Raw genomic sequence first — 10,114 nt, 5'->3', positions numbered from 1 at the left:
TTTTTGTTAATAAGAAGATTGTCAAATACGAGACAAATTGATGCTCGGATTCAACAAAACTCATGTGGCAGAAGTCTCGGTTTATTTGTTTATAACTTCTTGAATCGTTTTATTTTGTTATTATTGTAATAATAATAATTTAATTGATTTTATTAATAATGATGTTTCTGTTACATAAGTACGTATGCACATAAGATGCATTGGTCATAGGTATATACATATCGTCACGTCGTTTGAGATGCATCGATGTAATGAACAAGTGTGTGTTAAAAGAAATTCGGTGTTCTTGTTTTATTATGTCTCTCTGTTTAACTGATTCACCCCTGATTTCCAACAAGTTCAAGTTTGGATATTATCTTATGTCGTCTCTAGTGTTCACTAGAAAACTGAAGGAATGGATAACATATATATTAATAGGTGTGGTCAGAACTTAAGATTAAGAATAAACGGCATCTTGTCAGCAAAGGGTGGATCGGAGAACTTCCCGGTGAGTATTTGAGAAGCAACATGCTGATTTGCAGCCTCAGTGTAATGTATTCCATCCCAGTTCACATATTCAGTTGTGTCATTGCATGCTGTGGTTGTGATTGAACTACCGTTTATGGTCTTCACTTGCCCACAACTCAACTGACTGTTATAGTTCAACAGCGGGCCTCCGTACCCGCAACAAGCTGTTATTGGCTGCTCAAAACCTGCAAATCCAAATATATGATCATATATTTTATTTTGGTGATTCTATATTACAAATCATTTTAAGTAATTAGGATCTATTGTTTTATCAAAGAGAAATCCGAATAAACTTTGTTACGAGTTAGGAGATATGCAATTAATTTTCACAACAGAAATATTCATGAATTTTCTGAATGAGATGTACGTTAAGTGGCTCATCTAAACACTTCAATCTGAAAATATACTTTTTTTCTGAGTTATTGCATGTTACACCCAAGAAAATATACTAGTATGGAAATATTAGATCGAGATGTGCCATTTAATTTAGATGTAATATATCAGTTTAGAGGGGCAGTGTAGTAATTAAACAAATTGTGCCTTGCTGGAAATGGGAAAAAGAAACTACGGTAATGATAATTCTACTATACTTGATACTAATAATGATAAATTACTCAATTGTCCAGGTTTAAACTTGAAACCTCATGCTTGGCTATGCATAGTGGAGGGGCTACAAATGGGGGTGAATTGTGACACGTGGCGCCCAGTCAGCAAATGGTGAGATTTTTGTTTTTGGGGTGTAATAGTGCAGGGGCTACAAATTGGGCCAACATGGCTACAGTATCTTTTTTTTTATTTTCTTTTTATAATTAAACTAATCAAATAAAAACCAATTTATTTAAATAATTAAATAAAAATGTATTAAAATTAAAAAATAAATACAAAAAAATACGTAAAACTAAAAAAAAACACACCAATAATAAAAATAAATTATAATAAAAAAACACACCACAACAAAATACATATAAAAATACAAATAAAGTAAACAATACAAAAAAATAATCAAAGTTTAAAACTGTACGGATATAAACGTAAACAAACCAAAGATTTTAAAGTATTTAAAGTTTTATCAAGTTTAGTACACTTTCAAAGTTAAAGGTCTAAAAGTAAATAAAGTTTAAAAGTAGTTTATAAATATTTAAAAAGTCTAGGGTATAAAATAATAATATAAAATCTCCCAACTCAGCCCCGTCCCCTTCCCCAGCATGTTTTTCTGGCGGACACAATCCGGCAACGGTCACGAATATCCGGTGACCTTTAAAACCATATTCTATCATGTATAATAAAATATTATTATTTTCTTCACATCTCGGCGACAATAACACCCCGCCCCCGCCCCTTTTCGCCCACTTATCGCCGGGGGAGGGGGGGGGGAGGGCGGTGTTCGCGCCCAATGTCCGCCCAAGCCCAAACCCCACTACACATGGCCTAAGAGGCACGTGATGTACCCTCTGCCAAGTGAATCTTTAAATTTCAATATTTTCTTGTGATTTGTTAACCTTTTAAAATGACCAATCCAAATAAGTTATTTCAATGTTATTATTGTCCCCGACACGGCAGCACCAGTAGCACGGCAGCAGTCGGAAATGCGTGTGGTGGAAGGCTAAAATCTAAAAAGCATGATAAATAAATAAACAAAAGACGAACTGAATTATCTAAACATGGCCCATTTGCCCCTGCTTGCCATGATAAGTGACACCAACAATTAACTAGCGATACTAAATACTTTCGTTTTTGTTGCAAAGGTCAATCACACTACTCACATGAAATAGTAACAAAAATTTTCAATTATGTCACTCCTGCATTTTTTGTTTAGATTGGGTTACTAAACCTTTAAATCGAGCCATTATCGAAAAAATTTTGTGTCAAGAATGAAATGAAGGAGAAAATGTGAGGTTGGGATTTCCAATATACATAATTATGTAAAAAAACAAAATAAAACATGTTAATTATATTACAAATAGAAGAATACATAAAATCTATGTAAAAACTTAATTATAATTTAAGTTTTAAATAAACATAAAAATGAATGGCTTAATTGAAACATTCTTAACAGATTTTATTACTATCAATATTATATAATTATAAATATGATTATAAAGTTTTAATAATTTAACCCACTACAAATTAACTAACTAATTAATTAGTAAAATTTAATTTACTTAGTTTGACATTAACTTAAAGAGTAATATATTATTAATGGTTACTTTTATATCCTTTTAAATACAGTCATGTTATGTTAGTGAAATTAACATAAATAAAGAAAAATGAGAATTAAAAACTATCATGACTTTATTTAAATAAAAGTAAAAATAATAATAAAATCTTCAATTCCAACCATGTCTCATCATCTAGAAAATCTAAATCCTATCACATGTTTGTCCTTTTTTCATTTGTTTTGTTCACATCTTCACAAATCACATGTGACTTCCAATATTTGTTTTCTAGCTTTGCATAATTCTCAACTCACATGGTGAGACTTTTCTTTCTTCAAATAATTTAACAATGAGTTCAAAGTCATGTATAATAACAATTAATAATAAAAAAATAAGTTTTTCTTCTAATAACTAATATTATGTGATTAACTTCTTCAAGATTGCAATCCTATACGTCCAAGACTATAAATCTCTAATAGATTGTGAGCCTAAAACTTCCAAATCATTAGTAGCAAGAAGTCATCCTAAGAACATATGTCGCGCGTGATGTAAGGATGGATGTGATATCACTTAAGAATACCGATAAAATTCCAACTCATTACCGGGTTCCATGTTTAACAAAAATGGTCTGTCGTTGTGAATGGCGGGCCATCTTAAAGGATGGTGAAGAAGTTTCATGACTCTAAACTCATATCTAACTAAAATATACATAAATATATAGATTAGAATGAGAAAATACATACATAACTATTATACGCGAAACACATGCATTTTCTTAACGAATGAAGCGTGCGTATGTTTTGACAACAATGTTTCAATAGCACAGTGAAGAGCTTGCCATATATATGTATGCCTTTAATTTGGTATGTATTTGGAATTGTAAGAAGCCAAGTATCAAACATTGGTTCTTGATCTTAACTTTAACTAAAAAGCGCACAATCAAAACATGAATATATTCAAGTGTCCCTTGGCCCTTGCTAAAGTATGGTTTTCATGATGTAGCCTTAAGTTTCAAAATAATGGTTAGTTTAAGTGTTGTGTCATCAACATACTAAATTTCATGAAGTTATGATAGAGTGAAGGTGAAATTGAAAACAAGTATAATACTAACCGTATTTTGAGTAATTCGCGATGAGATTAGATTTTATTGCGAAGACATCAACATGGGTTACATTGGCATCAGAAAACTGAGCCTGCAACTTTGCAACAAGCGCGTGTAGTTGTATGTTGAAAAGATTAACCGCTTGGTTGTGCAAAGACACACAACCTTGGGCATCAAGCTTTGCAGGATCCGTCCCGAACTTTGCAATGTTTTGTGGCAAGCACCCGAGCGGCCCCACGTTATGGATCCAAAAGTTTCTAGCACCATCATCAAATAACATCTAAAAAGTTTTAAGAGTCTTGTTACAACATACTCATTATCTAGATAAATGTGTCTACTATAGTAAATTCAGTTATATAAAAACTAAATCCAACTTTGACACGGGTTTCAAATTCGGCTAAAACCAGTGGAATTGAAGTGACTACTTGGTCATAAGTTTTTGAGTAAAATGCACCGGCAAGATCCTTTTGGCCTATATCGAACGTGTATAGCGCCTTGCTAAAGTAATCCTCATCAGGCAAGTACTTGTTGTACCTTCTCGCTGTCACAAATATTGTGTAAGTCAATAAAACCGCAACTCCATTGATCAAAGGGCCCTGGGTTACAGAAAAATTAATAAGGACTCATGTAACCCAGGGCCCTTTGTTCGGTACTTGTTGCAGTCCTTTTAATAAAAGAGTAATATCATGAGTATATTTAAACAATGCGGGTATATTATGACATACACTTAGCTTGCAACTGAAGAACACGCGACTTGAATCTGAAAAACTGAGCCACTTGAACCCCAAACGAGAACGGACTTACGAAGTTTAGACCTGGCGGCATTGTAGTAGATCCTGCGGCCGCAAAATTGCATCCTTTACGGAAATTCGGGAGACCAGAGCTTCCAAGTACGCGTTTAAGAAAGGCAAGTCCATCGCGTCCACTGCAAAGGTAAAGAGTATATTTTCATATACGAGTATTTAATACTAAAAAAAAGAAGAATGAAAAAAGTTACTTAAGAAATCTATGATAAGACGACCATCACAGAACCTCCCAGACGGTCCCTTGAAATAAGTTTGACCGTTGGGAGGGTCGAGATGGTCACCTACACCGGCGACCAAGTCGCCGGTGTCAGAATTGGAGTCTCCAAAGTTGAAAACAGCTGGATAATTGAATTCAATGGCATTGGTTACATATGGTATGCATATAATTATGATGAACAGAAGAATAAGATGATGGTGTTTCATATCTGGGGTAGGGTGATGGACTGATGGCAGCAACTAACAGGCAATGTTTCTGTATATTCTACTTATGGCAAGAGGCATTTGAAGGAGTGTTGGGATGCTGTTGTTTGTAAGCGACGTTTGCTTTGAGGTCACTACTGATGTGAAACTACTAAACTGCCCTTGTTAGTTAAGTAGTCAAGGGTAGTTCTGTTATGTTGTCAACTAATCTGGGACTTTTTGGTAGGGGTGTGTTCAAGTCATGGCGTTGGTTGTTAAGCTTCTAATGACTTGTATGACGTATCCTTCAATTGATTATAAACTAATTTCTGTTTATTGGTGGTTAAATAGCTTTGTATTTCTTTATTATTAAAAAAATAATAATTAATTTTTAGATGTTTACAAGGGTAACCTTCGTAACGAGTGTTTTATTTTTTTTACTCAATTATGGAGTAAACTTTCACATAAAGTTGGAAAATATATATTTTTGCCTGCTTATTTTATATGTAATTTTATTATATGGTTGAGTTATCTTACAAAGATTAACAAAATGAAAAGTGTGAGAAATTATAATTAACTGACATTTGTCAAATGGGGTATAAAGGAAAAATAGTATAAAAGTGATATTACACATTTTCTCATCACATGCAAGTCACATGTTAATTCTCTCATCATTTATAAACGTTTATAAGTTTTTCATATGATATTTTAAAAAAAATTCACCATAATAACAAGCGTTTTTTTATCTTTTATATGAGTATGATTTTGTTATATAAAAATAAAAAAATTAGGTTATTGTGTATTTTTGCTTACTATTGTGTCTTTTTTCGTCATTGTGTCTTTCTGTTTGTCATTGTTTTATTTCGTCATTGTGTCTTTCAACTCATAATTGTGTTATTTAATATACTAATAATACCGTTATGTAATAATAATATGTAAATACAATAAAAAATACCAACAAATAATCTAATACATAAAACACAATGATAAATATATATTACACAATAACCTAAACGTAAAACACAATGATGAATACATATAACACAATGGTCTAAAACGTAAGACACAATGGTAAGTACATATAACAAAATGACCTGAAGCGTAAAACACAATGGAAACTACATATTACACAATGACTTGAACGTAATACACAATGAACATAATACTATTTTTCTTAAATTAAGTGAATGTTGAGCACCATGACTAAGACATAATGGTAAGTAGAAATACAAATGTTAAGCACAAAGACAAAATGACGAATAAAAAGACACAATGACGTAAATATTTGTTTTAATTTTTATCTTTAATATGGGTACCAATTGAAAAAAACAATGATCAAAATCTATAACACAATACATAGAAAAAACCCAATTAAAAAAACACAATGGACAACCAAATAACACAATATAAAAAACCCACATTTTTTTATATGATATTCATATTAAAGATAAAAAACACTTAATATTATGGTAACAAAAATTTCTAAAAAAGTGTTATATGAACATGTTATAGACGTTTTAAAATGATGTAGAAATTAACATGTGTCTTGCATGTAGAGAGTGAAAAGTCGTCATAAGTGGGTTATTACATTTATGTCATTTTCATTAATTTTTATTATTAAATTAATCTCACCATTCTCATTTTTATTTCACTTTACATTTTAACTTTACCCTTTTTGTCTATTAATTGTCAGATTCACTAAAAGTAATCCAATTTACTAATTGTTTCCGTATTCTAAGAAATGGGTACTTATAAATGTGGTCGACATGCAAATATAAGCCCGCTCAATAAGCACAAATCTTATAACCAGTAGCGATTTGGTTTTATTTTTCAGTTGTTTGGTTTCGTTTTATAGTGACCAAAATTTGATACTAATGGTGGGCTTACTGTTTGACCTAAGATCCATCAAAGCCACATTATGTATATATGTTCTAACTATCATATGCATACATGATGATAGACTATATTCGAAAGAGAATTTTAATTTAACTGGATTTATACATATATGAAAATTATTTCTGGCTTTGTAACACTCATTCTTGAAATACATCATAAATTAATTTATTTATTTGATTTTATAATACTTTATGAATCAAATAAAAGATCCTCTAAAACTTTTACTTTAGCGGGTTAGTTGATTTTCGCTCTTTGTGTGAGATAAATTCTATATTACAAATTAACCAACAAATTTACATAAGACTTCTTGTGGGGGTATAAGTCGTGACTTCTTGTGGGGGGTACAAGTTGTAAATCACAGTGGCTATAAATATAATTTATAGGTGTATTGGTTTTCATTAATCCTAGTCATAATCTTTTAGTCGCTATCAGTCACATTCTAACTAATGAGTTGGCTGCTGACAGTATTAATTTTTAACGTATTTGTTCCCAACGTGTCACACCCCAAACTACGGCCTAGGCGTGTGACCCAAATGTTGGTACATTCTTTGTAATTATATCAGAGTTACGTGTTTAATGCGGAAATATTTGCGTTGATTAAAATATTACATTTACATAATCAAAACACGGGATTTAAAATATACTCGTTAATGTTTTCAAAATGATTACTTGTTTCAAAAACCACCATTTACATATATTTTAAAGTTTATCAAAAAGATCTGAGCCATCAGATCATCTATCATTAACTTCGATTCTTCAAGTGCGGCTAACCTTCGTTACCTGTTAAAATGTTTGAAAATACGTCAGCAACACATGCTGGTGAATAAGCTGACACATAAAATATTTTCTTTACTTGATTACCTCTCGAGACATAACTTAGGTCCGACCCAACGTGGTTTAGGAATAATCAAGTTAAAACAAAACATAATTATAAACTTAGGTTCTACACGAACCACTCAGCAAACACCGCAGCGTTCGATATTACTTGGATTCCATCAGTATACACATGATTACCCTCACTAGGACGTAACTTAAGCCCGACCCATCGTGGCGGAGGCTCATAACCAGGTGTGGAGCGGTGTGCCAACCGACTTACCACATATGTAAGGATCCAAACAAACGCACACGACAGCCTGAGGGCCAGCGATTACTTTTGTTTATAATGTTTTAGAGATACGTAATCTCATGTAATCAATTTGTTTGACACGTTTAATACAAGTTTATAAGTTGGACGCATTCACCTTTCTTTGAAAAGATCAGCTTCAATACATTGATCGGTTTTTCCTTGTTATTTCGGACCTATAGTACGAGTATAACCTTTTGTTAATACCAGATCTTTTATCCGGCTTAAGACCTTTAGTCTCTTTTTGTATAATCTTTACCTCGATTATATTTCCTTTTTAAACCTTTAGTTTAAAATATATTTTCTTTCTTTTATAAGTTAAACAATTAGTTTTACTTATTTACTTTTCTTAAACACTACGTTTCTTCTTCTTGAAGAAAAGTATACTTTATTTCTTCATTATTATTATTATTATTATTATTATTATTATTATTATTATTATTATTATTATTATCTAAAATCATTTAAATGATAATTACACTTTATAACAAGTAATTATATTCATATAATTATCTTTTATATACTTTCTTTGTTTTACTTATTTTTATTTTCGAGGTATCCAGTATATCATCTTCTTAGGGTTTTAAGTCTTTAATATATTTTATTAATATTTTATTCGTGCATTATCCCTACCTTGGTTGGCTTATAAAACTCTAGACACTTGGGCAGCACTTCGACGCCTTTTCGGTTCTCGATCTTCCTTTGATCAATATTTTTCTTCGACACGTGAATCGAGGCACACCAATCTTCGACTCTTGTTGGCACGTACTTCGAGGTGGTCGTCGGGTCGTCTCACACTTCAAGACAACATCATCAGAATCGACAAGGTTTACGAGATATTATTGGTTTAATGACACGAATTACGAGGAGACTTAACACTATTATCGAGGTAGAGAGATGTTACATTTTTAGAGAGAGAAAGTAGTGAAAACTGGTTTGGGTGATGAGTGAGAGGGTGGCCTCTATTTATAGGCTGAGTTTAGGACTCATCGCGATACGCGATGGTCCATTGACTCCGCCGTCGCGTATCGCGACGTAGGTTCTATGAGTTACCCATAGGGTTGCCACGTGGCGAACGTTATGCCTCGTGGCGGGACACGTGTCCGAATGTCAGACCACGTCATCGCGATACGCGATGACGTTAGGTCTTCAGTCGTCGCGTATCGCGATCAGACGTGAAGGCAGAATTTTACTTTTAGCCCTTTGATTTTGGAAAGTTGGCATTTTTGACTCGATAATTTCATGATGTTACATCCTCCCCTCCTTGGAATGAATCTTGTCCGCGAGATTCGCTTCTTAGAACAAGTGGGGTACTTTTTCTTCATATCGGATTCAATTTCCCAAGTATACTCGGGGCCTCTTCGTGAGTCCCACTTATACTTTGACTAATTTCAATATTCGTCTCTTAAGTTTCTTTATTTTCAAATCTTCGATTTTATGGGTTGTTCTACGAATTTTAAATTTTCATTTATTTCGACATCCTTTAGGGGCATTGACAAAGATTCATCAGCTAGACATTTACGCAGATTAGAGACGTGGAATACATCATGTATCCCTTTAATTTCTTCGGGTAGTCGAAATCGGTATGCGACAGTTCCTATTCGCACAAGTATTTCAAAAGGTCCAACGAAGCGTAGACTTAGTTTTCCTTTCTTACCGAAGCGTGACACCCTTTTAAGGTGAAACTTTCAATAAGACTCTACGCCTATATTGAATTCTAACGGCTTACGACGGACATCGGCGTAACTCTTTTGGCGATCTCGCGCCGTCTTAAGTCGTTCTCGGATTTGTAACACCTTATCAGTGGTTTCTTGGACAAAATTTCGGGTCCAGACAATTGATTATCTCTGGTTTTAGAACAGCATACCGGCGTTCTACATTTTCGGCCATATAACGCTTCGAAGGGTGCGACTTGAATACTCGCGTGATAACTATTGTTATATGAAAATTCCATTAGGGGAAGATGGTATTCCCAGTTTTCACCTAAGTTAATCACACAAGTGCGAAGCATATCTTCAAGCGTTTGTATTGTCCTTTCGCTTTGTCCATCAGTTTATGGATGATAGGTAGTGCTAAGGTTCAACTTGGTTCCTAACGCTTGTTGGAAGCTTTTCCAGAAATCAGA

The 10,114-nt window shown here is 33.2% G+C and overlaps 1 pseudogene across 1 annotated transcript; it reads right to left on the bottom strand.

The window, feature by feature from the left end:
- Positions 1–354: 354 nt before the first annotated feature.
- Positions 355–5,007, bottom strand: LOC143599194 (GDSL esterase/lipase At1g54790-like; annotated as a pseudogene). The gene is made up of 5 exons (XR_013147265.1): positions 4,763–5,007; positions 4,491–4,690; positions 4,140–4,306; positions 3,775–4,045; positions 355–692 (listed from the first exon to the last, which is right to left on the bottom strand). The product of XR_013147265.1 is annotated as a GDSL esterase/lipase At1g54790-like (transcript).
- Positions 5,008–10,114: the final 5,107 nt, after the last annotated feature.

This window comes from Bidens hawaiensis, unplaced genomic scaffold (assembly GCF_021521415.1).
Source record: "Bidens hawaiensis isolate Kalapana, Puna unplaced genomic scaffold, B.hawaiensis_p1.1 tig00001920_1, whole genome shotgun sequence".
Taxonomy (NCBI): domain Eukaryota; kingdom Viridiplantae; phylum Streptophyta; class Magnoliopsida; order Asterales; family Asteraceae; genus Bidens; species Bidens hawaiensis.
The sequence above is the reverse complement of the archived record's forward strand: the minus strand, read 5'-3'. Positions and strand labels throughout refer to the sequence as shown.